Raw genomic sequence first — 20,274 nt, forward strand, 5'->3', positions numbered from 1 at the left:
GGTCAAATAATAACAACCCACAATTGCATAGCACTTTTAAGTCCCAAATGTGCTTTCTTCACAGCAGTCTTTAGAAGCATCAGACTGGTGGGCAGATTGCCAACCTCGTCAGGGAACTGAGTTCAAGTACAGATTCTGATTCATATAAGCAGTATCATTGCAGAGAAATCAGTTAACTTCTCAGGGACCCCAGGTAACAGAATAGAAGCTGATGTAGAGGGGGTTTCTTCATGAGTTGCCTACACTAATGAAATCACAGGTCTGTACCAAAGAAAATCTCACCCAAACCCCATGAAGCATGTGGTGCAAGTTAAGACTGGACCTAGTTTACAGAAGAGGAAACTGTGGACACTGGGCTAAAGCGACCTGTCTGGGGTGACAGAGATGGCAAGTGGCAGTGCTTGTACTTGAACATCAGTTTCTTCAAATCCCAGGCAAAAAAAGATTCTTTCCACAATAGTCAAAAGGGGTTCAGTGGTAGTAGAGCTATTTAGGACAGACTGCAGAACTAATCACTAATTCTTTGCCTAAAATTCAAGACCAGCAAACCTTTTAGCTTATAATTGAGACAGATTTTTTTAAAAAAAGAAATTGCACATGTGTATTAAAACTAAATCTCTCTAAAATCCCTTTAATATTAAGGGCTGTAGGAGCATAGCTATCACTCAGTGACTTCAATAGGAATTCTGTGAATCCATACAGCCAACGCCTCTTACAAAACAGCTGTTTGGAAGGGCTGCATGAAATGGACATTAAAAAAAACAATTCTATAGCATCATCTTCCCAAAACTTTGTTTTCTTTCTTCAAATACTGCAGCTGTCCTTCTTCTGAACATTAAACAAATATTCCGTCATCTATTATTTGTTACCAAGCATAGTGGCAGAGGGGGAGGGAGGAGGGAAGGATGCTAATGGCATTTAGCAGCAGAAGCCAGGAAAAGCTGCTTTTCATTCAAGAGTCATTTAAATCAATCCTTATTTTATTCATGCCAAAGCAAGAAGTGTGTCTTACCCACCCTACCCACTAACTCTGATTGAATTTCTTGATCTGATTCTTAGCAGCTATAAACATCTATAACATTCTAGGGCTAAGATGAATTGTCTACAGAAGCCTTCACCCACTGGAGTCCCCTAACAAGCCATTGTGTCTTCAGACACATATTTCTGTTTAAACACTGGGATCTAAGAGCAACCTTCCTGGTTTGTGCCAGTGAAGATGATTTTTAATAATAACAATGTTCTCAAATAATAAAGCTGTTTAATAGTACCTGTAAAACCTGACATAAGGCAAAGAGAAAAGCCTTTCTAATGTGATTAGTGAGTTTCTTCTTTGGGAAACAGAAACAAGACAGTGTTTTTTCTCAGGCAGTGAATGTTTTATAGATCTAAGCTCCGTGTAGAGATCAATCACTATGGAATGGTGTTTGCTGTTCCCCAGAGAAATCAAAGCCTAGCAGCCCCAAACACATATATGTGTTTCTCTCATTTCTTTAAATGCTTCTCAGATCTCAAGGTTGTTGGTTTTTTCCTTGTATTTCTTGAGGCACTGAAAGAAACAATCAATTTGGAAGATTATTTTCAAACTGTCCTCAGAAACTCTCCCAAGGTTAGGATTCAGTCAAAATTCTCTGAAATCCTTTCTTCTGGTTTTACTCGTTACAGGGCAGGTGTCAAGTCTCTCTAAAAAACTTTATTTGTATGAGAAGCACAAAAACAAAGAGAATAAAAAGCACTTTCACAACTGACACAGATAGAATATTTTTCCCCCAGTCTGCAGCAAGTACCCCTTTAAGATTTCTTCCTTATATGGGTTCTATCTTCACTACATGTTTCTCTGGTCTTCAGACTAATTCAGATATAAAGGAACCTGAGGGTTTCTAGTCAACTGCCAGCTCAGTATGAGTCAGCAATGTCATGTCAGAATAGATGATCTTGGAAGTCCCTTATAATTCTGAAGGTCTATGAGTGTAAGGAATTCTAAAAACTAAAAGCTGTTGCTACATACCTGAAACATCTCTCACCTCACACCAACAAATTTCTAGTCTGTCACATAATACCAAAATATTGCCAGTGCTTGTTCCAGTTGATTGACAATCATAATGGTGAGTCGTGATGGATCAGAGGGGACCAGTAGGGAGGAAAAGTATCTAGGATACAAGAAAAAAGTAAACTCTACCATTTTGTTAACATGTCATTCTTGAATAAAAATATAGCAGGGACTCTTATCTTGAGAATATTATATATTCCACCAGTTCTTCACCCACTTTCATAGCTGCAGGAACCCCAAGGCCCACCCTACATGGGGATGGAAAGGGCTGCCTGCTCTCTTCCCTTGAGACCCTCTAAATTTAATGGGGTTTCCACAAGTAGAAGCCAAATTGACTTTTGCTTACTAACGGCTTTGCTTCCACCAACTTGAGATACTCTAGGTTAGTGTCTATAGGTAATACGACACATGGAAAATGTCAGTAAAATTGATCCTCAACATTTGCATGTTTAACTTTAGTGACTTCAAGCATTTGTGTGATTTAGTAACTTCATTTTCAATTTGGCATTGGCAACCCCATACATATTCTCAGATATGCACAGTAGGGAGAAAAAAATGCATGCAAGTTTTTGGAGCAGCTGGTATCCTACTAGGCACATCACTGGTCTTCTTCACCCTACCACTGTAAGTATCAAGCTCCTCATGCATTCATTGCCTATTTTCAACGTGTGACTTTAAAACTCAAGTTCTGTATTGTAATTATGCCCTCAAAGTATAGTACAAGTCCTTTGGGCTCTAAGTCCAAATATGCAAAGTCAGTGATGTAACAGTGAGAAAACAAAGATGTTAGATACACTTCACCTTAGGATGTCTTTTAGCCACTGTCATTCTAATCAGCTAGTTGGCTAGTGACATCAAGGCTGCTAATTCCATCAACTGCAGCCTCAGTGTTTCACATTAATTCACCTCTATGTTCCCAGATCCCAAGACCCTTAAGGATCTCCAACAGAGTACAAAGCAGACATTTCTGACAGATTATTTTAAGCGATAAGTTCTTCACAATCTCCAGTGCTGTCCACCAGCCATGAAGGACAGTGTCGGAAGTAAAGTCAAGACCCTGACAGTCTGGGAGTCTTCCAAGAGCAGCAACTGAAGTCCTAGCAATCTCTCCCTTGGTTTTCAGAGGGCAGCCAAGGCACAGAGGTTTACAGCTGTATAGTATATTATACAACACCCTCACATGTTACCGTCTAACACAGTGAAAGGTAAGATTCAAGTTGAAACATTTTAAGAATTTTATTTGCTGGATAGTATTTATGGTACTATAGACTGTGTTATATAAAGTGAATATTGTCTGAAAACAGTATTTTAATTGAAATTTTAGCACAAAAGGTCACAGAATTCTAGGGAATTATTTGTGAGAAAAAATGTTTTGCATGTTACCAATTTTATCTTGTGTAGTGCATTTTATGGGTAATTTCCTGGTTATTGTATTAGGAAAAGTGCATGTTATCAAAATTAATGTTTTGTTATAAAGAACTCAATGCAAAAAAGCATATTTTCAGCAATCTCTAATGAAAGATTTCCCTCTATTTGCTATAGTTTTGATGTATCAACATTTGAATTTTTTACCTTTGCTCTATTTTTTAGGCATGTTACTCCCATGAAACTTGAAGATTGACTATATTTTCTTCCAGCTAAAATTTAGCTACAAAGAACACAGAAAGGCTCAGAGGAGTAAAAAGCCACAAAAGAGAGAAAAGGTCAATGTGAAAAGTAAAAGTAATAAGTAAGTAACTCTCTGGAGGTAGGCTGAAGCATAGTAATGCCTCTCTGTGACTTAACCACACTGATCAGCTACAATAAATTTGTCTAACTAAGCTGCCAGAAAAGTATTAAACTCAAAGTATTAAACTACAACCTAGAGTTCTATCAAAGTCTCAAAAAGTTAATTTGCATTTTTCTTTTAATTCTAAGAAAGACTCCTAGGCAGACTGCTTGCATGAAAAGCACTTACTATGTCTCAAGAACTAGACTAAGCTAGGGGTATAAATACAAAGGTGAAACAGTCCTTGGCTTCCTACAATCTAAATAGCGTAATAGGCAATTCCAAAAGCAATTTTGCTTATTGTTGTTCAGTTGGGATATTTGTGATCCCATTTGGGGGCTTTCTTTGCAACAATACTGGAGTAGTTTGCCATTTTCTTTTCCAGCTTATTTTACAGATGAGGAAACAGAAGATACAGAGTTAAGTGACTTATCCAGGGTCACATAGCTAGTAAGTGTCTTAGGCTGGATTTGAACTCAGGTCTTTCTGACTTTAGGCCCAGCACTGTGACACCTAGGGGAGTGATATTTTGAGTCTTTTGTAACTATAGATCAACACACTTTCCATAATGGTCGTTTTCATTTGATGATGATTACAAAGCTGAATAAGGAGAGAAAAGGGGAATCTTTGATTAGTCCACCAGCAGGTGGGCCACATGAAGCACAGACTAATTAACATGAACCTTGCCAGGGCTAGAGTTCCAGAGATGAAAGGGATAAGTTTTCCAGAGTATGGTCTCAAGTCCCGAGAGGTGCAAACAAGAAGATGGTGGGATATGTTGAACTACTTAAACTTGGAAGGTGAATTAAAATAAATTATGTACCATTTAACAGCAGTCTCTCAACAGTCAGCTAGGCATCACAGTGACAGAACAAGTTAAACAAAAACTCAGACATTAACTATCTGTAAGACTCTGAGCAAGCCTTTACTTTTCTGAGTCTCCATTTCTTCATGTGTAATGTAGGGATACTAACAGTAACCTACTTCCCAGAACTGTTGTGAGAATAAAATGAGAGAATATTTGTAAAACACTTTGGTAAATCCAAAAGCATTATATAAATGCTAGCTATTATTATTATCATTAGTTCTTGGGTTTTTATATTTCTCTAACTCTTACTCTAAATTCAGTTTAATTAAAATGATATTTATAATTAGTGATTATGAGATATTTATACTTATCACTTTAAATCACATGTATATCGTCTACAGTGAAATTTCACCCACTCTATGACTATCAAGTCCAAATACAGTTTGACAGTAAACTTTGCAACAAATGACGTATACTATATTCTACCCAATCTGCTCTTTTGTTGAAACTTCACAACTGGAAAATGGGTACTTCTTGTTTTTAAAGATCCCTAAAAATGGTGATGCCATTAATATAGCATCTCTTAGAAAAGTGACCTCGGTTTTTAGCAATTCAGATTACAATTAGTCCTTGCATTACCAAAAACTAAATGTGTTCTAGAAAAATGAATTCTGTTTTTCAATTAATTTTCAATATATAGTACAGTCCTCTCAAAGGAGCTCCGCTCATACTGCCTTTAAACATTGGATTAAGGGGTAACGGACAGATGAGAAATGTTGCATATTTGGTGATTTTATAATACTTTCAAAAGGTTTTTATTTTTCCACACAAAGGATTTCCTTTACCTTCTGATAGTCACTTTATGGTCTAAAAAGTTAGCCATACTTCCCCATTCCAATGTTACTACAAATATTATCCTCTATCATCCCTATTTTTTTAAAGGGTCCACATATGTAATTGATTTCCAAAATTCTTGACAGAGCTTTAGCAGAAACTCTTTCAATTAGATTGGCTAATTAGCTAGGTGGCACAGTGGATAGAACCCCAAACCTGAAGCCAGGGAAGACCTAAGTTCAAATACTGTCTGAGACATTTTACCAGTTATGTGACCACTGAGTTTCTGTCTTTATCAGTTTCTCCATCTGTAACATAAGGATAATAACAACGTCTACTCCCAAGGTTGTTTTAAGAAGGAGATAATATTTGTAAAATGCTTTGCAAATATTAAAGTGCCATATAAATGTTTGCTATCATTATTATTATGAGGTAGAAGAGTGCTGTATATGAAATGCAATGGGTCTGGAGTCAGGAATTGTATTTGAATTCTGATTCTGTTACTTATTCTCTGTGTGACAGCAAGACACATTACCTGTCTGGGCCTTAAGAGGGAGTTAGACTGATTTTTAAATTCTCCTTCAGCTCTAAATCTACAAATTTAAATTTATAATAAATCTAAATCTACTAAATCTACATGCTAGGAATATATATACACACATATATGTATACATATACATACATACACACATACATATACACTGTCAATCAGCTTCTTGGTATACGGCTAATTAGCGTAGGTATATAATTTCACAGGCAATTTTAGTTTCTCTTTGAATATTCCTTAAAGAAAAAGGAGACTTAAAATATAAAAACAAATACTAAGAACAACCAGAAAAAAAGAACCTATTATTTCTGACTGATCCAGCTTCAATGTATCATTAATAAGAGAGGCAACATAACTGATTTCTTATTCCTCATATTCACTTATCCCCCCAAACAGGAGTTTTGACTTAGGAACAAATAGAGGATTGGTCTCAGTTCTGAAATTTTCATCACAGATGTTAAATATTATTTTCAGATATTTATTTACTTATAACCCCTCAGTCTAGGATTCAATGCCCTTCACATTTTGATTTTAATCTTCTGTATAGCTTTAATTCCAACTCCTCATTTTCTTGGAACTCCAGGCAAAGTAACTGAGTGTCTTCAACCAAGTTAGAGAGGCAGTTTGACATAACAGATAGAGGGCTAGTTCTGTAGTCTGGAAGACTGGAGATCAAGTTTTGCCTCCAATACACACAAGCTGTGTGACCATAAGCAAATTACTTAACTTCTTATATACCCTTCCACCACCATCCACCCCTAACCCAGAAACAGAAAAAGTGCTCTACTTTATAGCTCTATATCAATGGAGAGAGTTTCCTTATCTGGGAGTTTCCCATGACCCATGAAATCATAGACCACATCAAACTACCAAAGCACAGACTTGCATGTTCTTTCCATCACAATCTCAATTTCATTTCCCAATTGTCTTGGGGAATTGTGGTCAGAAAGGATTCAATTATATACTGCGATTTTGTATAATGTGTAAAAACAATTCACAAAATATAGTGATATATCTTATGTTATTAACTTAAATAACAATAAAATACTTAAATATTGTTTGACTCCTCATAAGCTTATGATTTTTCTTTCCAGTTACACTACAGTCCCTAAGGGAAGTTACTGTCATAGACTTATTTGGGGCTCCACAGTGTCTTAAGTAGCAAGTAAGGTCTACAACACATTTCATTTCTGTGGGAATCTGAAGAGTCATGAAGGCAGTCATAAGAGAAACTGAATGCACAGGATATTTAATGAAGTACTGCCTGCCTGAACAAGGGATCTAGACAGGGATGAAGCCTCACAAGAGCCCAAGAGAAGGGGCAAAATTCCCCCCTTTTTTTTTTGAAAGTTTTGCCCTGGAGGGAGACTATTGGCTCACTATACCAAGTAAATCTTTCTAATATGGCTGGTCCACACCTCTTTCCCATTCAGGTGCCAAAAGCTCCAAAGAGTTGAAAGAAAAGAGAAAGGAAGAACTATTGAAGGGACCACAAGGCTGAAATCCAGTGCTATTATAGCTGCTTTTGGTAGGACATTTGATATACTCTCTGCTGAGACTAGGAGTGGTTGGAACTGAGATCTGGACCTGCAGAAATGATGCAGATTGACAGCCAAGATGGTTGGAACACTGATCTGAAGGCAAATTCCAAAGTGCCAGATATTATGGAACAAGAATGACCAATGAGCAGCAAGACAGGAAAATGGACCTATACCTTTCACCATCCTTGCCTTTCGGTTTCAATTCTGAGGTCCCAGAAACACAACTCTTTCCTATGATCCTTCTCTTTACACACCTCATGAAGGTTGGCCAGAGAAGACCAGGCTGAGGACCCCACGGTGACACCATTAGCTAATTTCTATTTCAAATTTTCTACAATGAAATGTGTGTGGACATAATGTGGATTACTTATGTAATACAAAATATTAAGGACTGGTCAAATAAAGAAGTTTAGTCCTAGACAAATGAAAATAGGTGCTAGAGTCTTAATGAGTTTTTCATAATTCTCATACTAAAGTAGTATTCATTTTCTCTTTCCATATACTTTTATGGATACTGAAGCAAGAACAGTATACCTGGTATACCATGATGTGGTACAGGATAGTCTAAGAGTTTGGAGGTTACTGCCTATAACAGCAAGGATGCCAGCATATACAGGAGGACCTTCTGTACAAGTTCTTAGATCTGCTTTTCTAAAGGGAAAGTAACTTTTAAGGGGTCAACAATTTACTTTAATCAAGCACATACAGCATTCACTCAGTTCAGGGGAAAAAGTCAGCACCCTGAACCTCAGAGAAAATACAAACAAAGAAATAAAAATCAACAGACAGGGCTTCCAACTGTCTGACCATAAGTAAAACATACATCACAGATCAGCAGACAGATCCAACTGTCTGATCTTTACATACATACACAATTACCAGAGAGAGAGAGAAGCACCACCATCTGGATTTTCAAAGCTGAGGAGCTCCTAAGTGGCTTCCCAGAGTCTCATCTGGCACACAGACCTTCTTCCAAAACTAAGCCTCTAAGCAAAACCTCATCTTACAGTATTTAGATACTTTTCAGAGCTGGAGAGCAAGACCCTCAGACCCAGTGCCTCAACAGAAATTAACAAAAAGTACTGACACCTATTAATGGGCGGGAATATCATTAACTCTTCCCCCACCACTACCACCACCATTAACCTTAATTACCATCACAATTCCCTCTTGATAGTTCATCTTTTTGGAAAGCCAGTACATGGATCCTAGACGCCCTCTGAAGAAATCATCTGACTGGTGACTAGAGGGAATTAACTGCTCATCAATTTTTTTGAAGATTCACAGAAAGAAAGAACGATCTACATGTGGCTACTAAATTGCTACAGCAGCACCTAAGTGTCACCTGGGACAACTATTAACTACACCACCATATCTGCGTATAAATAATCATTTAAAGTACAGCATCATTTTTACCTCAGGAAATGACTCCTCACAGGTTCCTGACAGGTTAGTCAGCAATCATCTAATCCAACTCTCTTTTTTTCTGGAAGAGGAAATTGAGAACCAGAGAGGTTAAACATGCCATCAGTAAAGATTAAAATAAAAAAAACCCTCAGTTATTTTTCTAAAATTTGAGGGTTTATTGATGTTTTAACAGCCATTTCTAGAATAAAACATTACATTTTAAGTCATTCTCATTAAACTATTGGTAAACCAATTAAGTGGTAGTAGCAGAGAAACAAACGCAAAGTCAAAACCCTATACAAATCTGAAGGTTAAGAAAAGGCATACTTCAGTCATGGTGTAAATGGATGAAATCAGAGTACCCAGGGAACTCTTGCACTTAGAGGGTGTGGTCCCATGGGGAAGCAATTTTATTATAAGGAAGCTTTGATATACAATACAGTATACTTGAGGTCTCTAAGTGGTGATGACAATAATGACTGCTCTGAAGTTCAGGGGTGACCTGAATGGTAAGGGTGTTTCTTGTGTAAGTAAAAAAAAAAAAAAAAATCACCATTTGTAAGCATTGTGAACATGGCCAAAACATTTAGAGGCAACCCCACCACAATTGCAGCTGAGTGACATAGTGAACAGAATGCTGGGCCTGAAGTTAGGAAGACATCTTTCTGAGTTCAAATCTGGCCTGAGGCCTCAAATCTGGCCTCAGACACCCAGTATCCGTGAGACCCTGGGCAAGTCACTAACCCCTGTTTGCCTCAGTTTCTCATGTATAAAATGAACTGGAAAAAGAAATGGTAACAAACCATTCCAGTATCTTAGCCAAGAAAACCCCAAACAGGGTCATAAAGAGTCAGACATAATGACTGAGTAACAACTACAATTATGTAGAAAGTGCTAAGCAGAGAATTTCATTGTCTTGGAACCTTAGTACAAAGGGTAGAGATCTTACTGAGTTTAGCTAACAAAAAAAAAAAAATCCCTCAGATCTTGAAATGAGAATCAAAAGGACATCTTTTTATCCTGATTGTGGCTCCTTAATATTTAAACTTTTCTGAATACTTTTAGTATTTTTTTCTTTGACCTGGAAGTTTTGGATTTTGGTTATAACATTCCTGAGAGTTTTCATGTTGAAGTTTCAAGAGGTGCTTGGTGGATTCTATATTCATTTTGCTCACTGGTCTAAAAGGCAGTTTCATTAGTGTTTTCTTGAAATATAACAAGCAGGAATTTTTTTTGGTGGTCTAGGTTTTTAGGTAGATGATTCTTACAAGATCCCTCCTGATTTATATTCCAAGTCAGTTGTTTTTGTTAGGTTACTCATCATATTTTCCAATTTAAAGAAATTATTTTTACTATTTCTTGCTGTCTGTTTTTTCTCAGTCATTATAAATTTTAAAGAGGGACATCTTACTAGAACCTGTCATGGCTATAATAAAAGATGAATCCATTTTGGCTAGGAGTTTGTGGAAAGAGAAAGAGACAAAGATGGACTGAGGTCAGCACCTACACTGGACCACCAAAAAATTGAGACAGAAACCAGAATTTGGAGCAGAAAGAATGGATTAGTACTGACCAACTCATTCAGAATGCTAGTAGAAGCAGCAGCATCCAGACTACTGAAGGGACCAAAGTGAACAGCGTCTACCCAGCCTACAACCAAGAGTTACAAAGGATATGGAACCTGATCATACCACAAAGTTCCAATCCAAGAACTGAGTTTGGAACTATAAGTAAATAGAAAAAAAACACTGAACACAATAAAAGAAAATACTACCAGTTAAAATAAGATCAAGAGGTAAACACAGAAGAAGAAACTACTTAGGATATACAAGGAAAGCACCAGAAAAAAGGAGTAGTTTGGGTATAAAAACTGTGAGAGTAAATGAAATTAAAGATTTTTTTAAAGTGATATCATAGCTCTTGAGAAAAAAGCTGGAAGAAAAATAAAAATCTTATAACAGAAGGTAGAAAATCTTACTCCAATAGCTCACTCTAAAAAAAAATAATTGGAACTCAATAATTCCATGAAATATTAGAATTAAAAATGTTAGAATAAAGGGAAAAGATTTCAAAAAGCAGAAGCATCTACTATCAAAAATAACTTGGAAAATAGGTTAAGAAGAGAGAACTTAAGAATCATCAGACTTTCAGAAAACCATTACCAAGAATTCCAACTACTGGGGTAAGGAGTCACTATTTTACAAAAACTGCTAAGAACACTAGAAAGCAGTCTAGCAGAAATTAGGTTTACATGAACATTTCATACTATGTATCACAATACTCTCTAATCGAACATATGACCTAGACATAAGAAGTTATATACAGATTAGAGTAGTAGGGAAACAGACACATTGTACAACAATGGATAAGGGAAGAGTTCTTGACCAAATAGCAAATTTTTGTTGTTAAGACATTTTTCAATTGTGTCTGACTCTACGTGACCCCATTTGGGGTTTGCTTGGCAGAGATACTGGAGTGTTTTGCCATTTTCCGCTACAGGTCATTTTACAGATGTGGAACTGAGGCAAGAAGGACTCAAAGCCAGTACGTATCTGAGGCCAGATTTGAACTCATGAAGATGAGATAATCTGCCCTTAAACAAGGAAAAGGGAAGATTTGAAAAAGTGGACAATTTTGTTAATAGAAATTGAAAAGTTTTTACCCAAACAAAATACATAACAGTTAGAATTAGAAGGAAAACATCTCTGCAATAAATCCAAGATATTGGTGAAACTGATTCTTATATATAAAAAAAATTCCTCAATAAATAAAGATGGTTGTTGGAGAGGAAACTGAGAAGCACACTAATGAATTGTGGGCAAAACTGATTTGGTCCAAGTATTCTGGAAAGCAATTGGAACTATAGCCAATCACTAGACAGTACATATGGGGTTTATGGGGTGTTCTGGGAAGACTAACATCTCTGATGTCAGAGTTTGTTGAGTCTTTTTTCAGGGCTGCTCATCCATCTTTGGTGTCTACCTGTCACTCAACTCTTACTTGTGGCTCCAAGAAGCTACAGCATTCCTAGGAGCCATAGCCCAGTAAACTGTCTTGGCAGATAGGCTAAAACCAGATTGAGAGTAACTGACAGGCCTCAAGGCCTCAAACCTGTTGGTAACTTAGGGAGATGTCTACCTGAAGCATGTGAAAACTTTTCCCAGCAGAATGGGCAGATGAGAACAATTTGTTCTAATGGTCATAAAGGTGTCTGAAGCAGGTGCTGTGGAGTGCTTAGGGCCTGGCCAAGGTCATGCACTGTAATCTGGGCCATCCCCAGTCATCTTGACTTTTGCCCTGCCATTGGACTTTGATGACTCAGGAAAACAGAGTAAGGACTTTGTGCAACTCTGCCTAATTTAAATCTAATTCATACACAAGTCAAAACATCACCTTGTGATGTCATTGGTCCACTAGGAAAACAAAAGATGAACAATAAACAGTACACAGTTAGAGTCACTAAGCACATGTCCCAAAGAGATCAAAGAAAGAGGGAAAGAACTCACATGTACAAAAAGGAATTGTAACAAATTTACTCTAGCAATTAACAAGTGGGGTACCCACCAATTTTTGCATACCTGAACAAATTGTGTTACCTAAATGTAACACAAAATTATTATGTCATGAGAAATGATGAAAGGGATGGATTCAGAAAAACTTGAGAGGATGTATAAGAACCGACACGGAGTGAGGTGAGCATAACGGGAGAAAGATTTATACGATGACTAAAGGAAAACAACCATGAGACACTTAACAATGATCAATGAAATGACCAATCACAATTCCAGAAGACTTGATAATTATTCCTACCTCTTTCCACAGAGGTGATAGAGTGAAGAATGAGACATCATTTTCAGATATGGCACTGTGTCAGTATGTTTTGTTTTACTACATTTATTTGCTAAAAGGGAAGATCTTAGCTTTTACCTTTTCTTTTGTTTCATTCTTTCAAGGTGGGGGGAAGAAGATAGTACTGGGGAGTGGTGATAGTGATACTTTAAAAAAAAAATCATTAATGAAGCATTTTTTAAAATTCAGAGAGTAGGAAGAAGTTCAAAAGCAGACAAGCAGTACAACTAAAACTACCATTCTTTACATTTAGTATATACACTTCAAAAAACTAACAATCTTTACATAACACAGATTCATTGTGTTATATACAAGCCTTTTTTCTATTCTTTGTTTAAATGTTCATATTTCCTGATGTTTGTTGATTTCAAACTAAGAAAAAAAGAATATTTTTAAAAACATAAAAAAGTTCCATCCCCAACTGATAAATGGTCAAAGGATATGAACAGGCAGTTTTCAGAGAAAGAAATTAAAGGTATCCAAATCTATATTAAAAAATGCTCTAAATCAGTATTGATTAGAGAGATACAAATCAAAATAGCTCTCAGGTACTATATCACACCTATGAGATTGGCTAACATGACAAACCAGGAAAATGATGAAGAACGATAAGATATGGGAGAGTTGGAACACTAATTAATTGTTGGTGGAGTTGTGATGATCCAACCATTCTGGAGAGCAATTTGGAGCTATGCCCAAAGGGCTATAAAAGTGTGTATACCTTTTGACCCAACAATACCATTTTTAGTGCTGTATCCCAAAGAGATCATAAAAAGGAACCACATATAGAAAAATATTTACAGCAGCTCTTTTTGTGGTGACTAAGAACTGGAAATTGAGGCAATGTCCATCAATAATGGAATACTATTGTGTTATAAGAAATGATGAACAGGTGGACTTCAGAAAATTCTGGAAAGATTTATATGATCTGATGCTGAGTGAAATGAACAGAACCAGAATACAGAAAAAGTCACATTGTTTGATGACTGACTTTGATACACTTAGCTCTTCTCAGCAATGCAAGAACCTAAAACAATCCCAAAGAACTTCTGATAGAAAATGCCATCCATATCCAAAGAAAGAACTATGGAGTCAGAATGCAGAGTAAGGCAGACAATTTTCTTTTTTGTTTTATTTTGTTTTGTTTTTCTTTCTTATGTTTTCTCCCATTTGTTGTAATTCTTCTACACAATATGACTAATGTGAAAATGTGTTTAATAGGAATGTATGCACAGAACCCACATCAGATTGCATCCTGTCTTGAGGAGGGAGAAGGAAAAGAGGAGGGAGAAAATTTAAAACATGGAAGTGAATGTTGAAAACTAAAAATAAATAAAATGAAAAAATAATTAAATAAAAGAGGTCCAGATGGAAACAAACATTGGGTCACTGTAGAACAGATTTAGAGTTGTAAAGGACCTTAGAGGTCATCTTATCTAATTTCTTCATTTTTCAGATGAGGACACTGGGTACTGCACAAGTTAAGTGACTTACTCAAGATCATACAATTTCAAAATAATAAAGCAGAGACTAGAATCCAAGTTTCCTAATTCCCAATTCAGTACGCTTTCCACTATACCAACAGTTCTTATGTGGGGGAGATTTCTGATGATAGACCAAAGGGTATGTGCTAGAAATTATTTAATAGTCCCTTAAACTGCATATAATAACCCAATTATGTTACAAATATTTGTTTCTTCTGGGACAACAAGTATGAGAATATCTGAAACATTACAGGTTTATTTTTGCAGATTCAAAATCATCATGGTCACATATACAGCTATTTTGGTGTTCATGAAACAATTACATCAAATTCTAATAATTAAGTGCAACATGTTCTTACAGTTTCTCAATGTATCAAATTGTTTCCAAACCACCACAACAGTTAGATATTTGAACATAAACTGCTCCTCAATGGATGATCAAACATATATTCATACCCTTATTTTGGTTCTATATCTTAAATCAGAGTGGCTTCCTTATACCCCTCTGTTACCCAGTAATCATACTTTAACAACTGCATCATTACAATAAAGATGCTACTAATGTTTGTGATCTTTCAGTACAAATGTCAGGCTGCTTGAAAACTATGATTACTGGGCATGTGCATTATAAGTTGTTTCAAAACAGTCATAAATTTTTGAATGAATTATTATCTCTCAGCAAGAAAACTTATAAAATTCTTCTGCCATTTTCCATCACATATTTGTGTGAACAAGAATTTTCACTTTATTTTTGTTTTAAATCAAAATACAAAAATAAACTTGATGTTGAATTAAATTCAAGATATGTTTGTCTGGTGTTGAGCCAAATATTGCAAACTACTGCTCAAATAAAAAAAGGCACTGCAATTGTTTATATATGATTATTATATTATGTTAAATATCTTCCAAGTTGTAAGGTTTCACTTTAAATGCTATTTATATTAACAAAATTCGTAAAATAAAGAAATTTAATATCAAGTCTTGCAAATAACAACAAGCATATGAGGTCTTGCTGGATTATGTTTTAATTCTTATGGAATGTACCACTTAGAATATTTATGTTTTATCATAAAAGTTTTATAAAAAGTAAAGTGCTTGTTATTATAGTCATATATGTGTTTAAAATTCTATAATTATATAATGTGAATTGCAATTTGAAGCTTTTTTGTTAAAAGCTATTAAAAGCTATGTGGTTACTTTAAGTACTTCATAAATTTAAAAGAATAATTTGAGTAGTATATTAAATTACCTGGGAGGTAATGGTAATTTAAATGGGGAGATCTTTCCCATTCATTAACAGGCCTGTGTGACCTGCCTGAGTCACATGGAGCCTGTGGTAGGAGGAGTTTGCTGAATGGGTGGAATAGGAAGAGGTGGAGCTAGAGCATACTGAGAAGCTAATCAGAGAGCAGTCAGAACTGAAGGACACAAGAAAGCCTGCAGCTGGCTGTGAGTGTGAAAAGGGCATTTTGTTTAAGGGAAGCCTGTTCGTGATTTGTGTAAGGAAGCTAGTCTGTGGGAAGCCTAGTGGGGAAAGGCTTGGGGCTGGTGCTGTCCTCTGCATTGTTATTGTGTATAGATTTTTGTTACTAAAATGGATTTGGTTTTCTGGTGTCGAAATAAATGTTTTGGTTCTGTTTTCCATAAGATGAATCTGTTGTATTTCATATTTCAGAACTATTCCAGGATATTCATGGCTGCTGTAGGCACTGTGAATATTGTGTTGGCACTACAGGAGGTTAACAGTATATTTTGTTGTTATAGAAAGGGATTTGCAGAACAAAAAAGTTGCTGAGAACTAGTACACCATGTATCAAATATGAAGAAAAACTATTATTCATAAAGAGAAATGAAGGTTTTAATCAATTCTTATCCAAATTATCTCCACAGCTTTAGCTGTTCAGCAAAACTATTTATTATTCCACTGAAACTTATCAAATCTTGACTCTTGACTACATTGGTAATGATCCACTGGTAATGATACGAGTATGTAAGATGCACTTGGCTTCATAGCATTCATTCTCTTCCAAGGTACAGAAATACTACTCTCAGAACTGATTAATAACGCTAGTAAAGCAAATTCCTGTGAAATTCTCAGCCCAAAGTCAGGTTCCCTAGAGCCTTCCTTTATAAATACTCTCATAATAGGCATTGAAGGTGCTACCACAGTCCAATATTAAAGCTAAACCATGGAACTATAGTAAAACAAATCAGACATTCATGGGACATTACAAAAGGAAAAGACCTTAAAGATTACTTCCCAGCTATATCCACACCATGCTGCATCTACTTCCACCTTCATCTGCCAACTCCTCTCCAGAGGAACCTTGAAATCCACTCCTAGAACCATTCCAGGTTCTAATAAGTGAACAAAACTTCACTTTATCTTGTGAAGGTCTAGAAATCAGCATCACTTCCATCCATCTCCATGCTATTCATCCTTAGCAATATTCACCTTCTTTCATGTCCCTTTATTTGTGACTGTTCTTTGATTGGAATAAAAACTTGAGGTAAGAGGCAGTCTTTTTTTACTTTTATTTGTATCCCCAGCCTAACCTACCTTTATTTGTATGCTAAGCACTTAGCAAAGCTCCTGATACATAACAAGTGATTAATAAATTCTTTCTCTTTATCTGTCTATCTATTCCAACTCTTTTATAAATGAGGGGACTGATACTGATAAAGATTGAGTGACTAAGTCAAGAGTCACACGTCAAGTTACTAGCAAAACAGAATGTATAATCCAGATCTCCTGATGACTAAACTGTATTCTTGAATGCAGTTAAGGATTAGAAGTGGATGGCTAAATACATGTAGGCATTTCAAAATAAAAATTTCCTTAAAGACAAGATGACTTAGTATAATGAATCCTAACTAGTATGTTCAGACCACTCTATTATGTTATACAACATGAAGACCTCTCTCTTATACTGTGGAAAACAAAGCTTATCTCACAGTTCTGGGGCAGCTTCTACTATAAGTAGACTCCTGGCCTAGTCTCACCTCTTTATATGCTCTCCACCCAGGTCAATCCATAATCCAATCCTTGTGAACGAGAGTCCTTCAGACAGTCTCAAGAGTAAATGGGGTCTTTGGCACTTGAATCTCAGCTCATAAACATCGAAGTCACCATTATTGTTAAGACAGAATATGCATCTTTTTCATTGTCCTTTCTTCCCTCTTCAATATATTGGGTGGTATTTTCTTTCCAAAAGCTTAGTATAAAGCTCTCCATATTCTTACTACTCAAAGTTTTTGTTGAAAAATAAATTACTTTCAAGAAAACCATAAAAGGCCATGAAAGACTGGGGCACAAACTAAGCTCTAGACCGATCCTACACTCCATATCATTAGTATTAGAAAACTATAATTATATTGAAAGAAAATTCTATGATGAATGGAAAAGACCAACAGTCCCTGAGAAGCACTGTGGTACAGCGGAACAACAGTTATGTTTGGAGGTGAAGGCTCTGCGTTCAAATCCTGGCCATGTTACTTACTCCCTGTGTGATCTTACACAAGTCACTTAACATTGAATAATATCTGAGGTCTTATCCAACTCTTTATCTACAAATAAGAAATGTCATTCAATGCCATATTTTTGTGTATAAAAAAGCCATTTAGTACTATATGTGAGTCTATTTCGAAAATACCATCACTTACATATACACATTTAAACATGGGTTTCCAATAGGTGCACCATAGACTGAAATCTATTTGCCCAGAAAACCTTTGAAAGCATTCTGTCATTCTAAAAATTCATATACTTCCAAGAAAAAATATTACCTGATATTACTTTTAATAACCAAATTAAGTAGCTTAATACTTGGTACTACGCCCAGGTCTCCATTAGCAAAGTGGAATATTTTAAATTTTATATTTGTTTCAATTCTCTAATTCATTATGCTAGTAAGACATGATCCAAGCACTTTTCTGAAACTGTTCTATACGTGAACATGTGTATGTACATGTTTTAAATACTTGTTATTGTTTATGTGCTCCTATGCAGGTTAACTAACTAATGCATAGGCTATGGGTCCTTGTATGATATAAGGAACAAAGTACAAAAGATACTTTCTAAGTACTGATGGAATAGTTTAATTTTGTACAAGAGACTATCACAGGGTTTGACAAATCCACAAAGATGGGTTATCAAGGCATCTAACAATTTCACCATGATGTCGATATTTTAAAAATAATTTTACAGGGAGCTACGGGATGATACTACATTCTTCCTGCTTAGGGGAGTCTGGGCTTTATGACCACAAAAACTTAAAGAAAATTCCATGGCATTAGCAACCCTATTTAGTGCTGGCTATAATGAGTTTGAACCTGAGAATTATCAGCCACTACACCACCTACTCAAACTGAGATGTAGAATTACCTCCCAACATGTATTTGAAGGAAGGAGTGAGCAGAGAGGCTTCTAAAAATCAGGCCTTTGAATCCTGCCCCCATACACTGTCCCAAAAGTGCCTTAGCCAAGTATGCCCAGCTCACATTTTGATTCCTTATAGAGGATGTGACCCCTACGTTGAATGTTGACCTGAAACTGGGAATCAATGCCCTTTGGTTAACAGACCTAAGTTATTTCCTTTCTATCTGACCCAACTAATTAATTTGGGGGCTGAAATTTGGGGGATAGCAAAAGACCAAAAACAACGTGGGTGCCAACTGATTCAGAAATAGTTGAACTAACTATAATATATGGATGTAATGCAATATTATTATGCAGTATGAAATGATGGAACATGAAGAATTTAGAGAAACACAGGAAAATACATGAACTGATGCAGACAAAAGAATGCAAATGAAAAGATTACTAAATGGAAGGACAACTTTCGATAACTGAATTCAATTTGTCTGAGAGAAGAGATAATGAAACATCTTCTGAGCAGGGGAATGGGGGAACACAAGGGCAGAATGTTGCATGTATGGTCCGGAGTGTTCAGTGTACTAATTGTTTGTGACTTTTTTTATTTATTTGTTTTTTATTGTTTTTCTTTAATTGTTCTTCAAGGAGGGGTACTATTCCCAGGAGGTTCATATCCAGTAAGATTCTGATGTCAAAACAAAATGCATCAATAAATTTTTTTATTTTTTTAAAGAATACAACTTGAGGGTTAGTTCCTAGATTTAAGGCAAATTTGCCAAGGCTTTGGCTATAATACTTAAAAACTCACAGATTGCAATTTTCAAATAGCAAGTTGTACAAAAGCAACTACAAGAAAATGAGAACAATGAAATGATTCAGATAGAATTCAAAGTAGAAGCTGAAGGGGAACTGGAATATTCTCCTACCCAACACTATTGCTACCACCCATCAACCACTAGGATTTGGGAAGGAAGGAGTAAAAAAATAGAGCAATGACAATAGAGAGAAGGTGAAAGAGTGGTCAGGGGTATTTTGCTAATAATCAAAATGGAAAACAATTGAGTCTGATAAATAGTAACTATAACCCTATTCTATCTTGCTTTAAAAGAATAATCAGTTCATCATCACTGAACAATCAAAGTTGCTCATGATAAATTTAAAGGTCAGACCCACAACAGCCAATGGTTTCTCCATGATCCAACTAGATTTTAATGTTAAACTAAATACTATACTAATACAATACTAAACATACATCTTATATATATATTATACTGGTGTAATTATCACTGATCATTTAATAGTACAATATACATTTTTATTTAAATAGATCTCTACTCAAATCAATCATACCCCTAAGAAACTCCACCAAATCCTAGTTAGTTGAAATGAAGTGGAAATCTTGAACCTGAGATTTCTAAAAGAAGTGCTGTAAACCTGACACTGATCACTTTCAAGACAAGGAAGTATAGTTCCATCCTATAACCATGAACTATATTTAAGTTCATCTACAGCTGATAGCAGGGTTATGGGAAGACAGACATACTAATGCATTGTTGGTGGAACTATGAATCAGTACAACCATTTTTGGAAAGCAATTTGTAGTTATGCAAATAA

At 35.8% G+C, this 20,274-nt stretch overlaps 1 protein-coding gene across 8 annotated transcripts in view; it reads right to left on the reverse strand.

Annotated features, from left to right (window-relative positions):
- MOB3B (MOB kinase activator 3B) overlaps nucleotides 1–20,274 on the reverse strand; it is a 351,484-nt gene that overhangs the window by 256,002 nt on the left and 75,208 nt on the right. For 4 of the 8 annotated variants that reach the window (XM_072612578.1, XM_072612539.1, XM_072612585.1 and 1 more), the window contains exon 2: nucleotides 8,962–9,031. The exons of 3 other annotated variants lie outside the window; for them this stretch is intronic. The gene's annotated coding sequence lies outside the window, so the exon portion shown is untranslated. Of the gene's footprint in view, nucleotides 1–2,005; nucleotides 2,148–8,961; nucleotides 9,032–20,274 lie in introns of all 8 variants that reach the window. One more of the 8 variants, XM_072612572.1, reaches the window with a different exon arrangement.

Source organism: Notamacropus eugenii, chromosome 1, assembly GCF_028372415.1.
Source record: "Notamacropus eugenii isolate mMacEug1 chromosome 1, mMacEug1.pri_v2, whole genome shotgun sequence".
In the NCBI taxonomy this organism is placed as follows: domain Eukaryota; kingdom Metazoa; phylum Chordata; class Mammalia; order Diprotodontia; family Macropodidae; genus Notamacropus; species Notamacropus eugenii.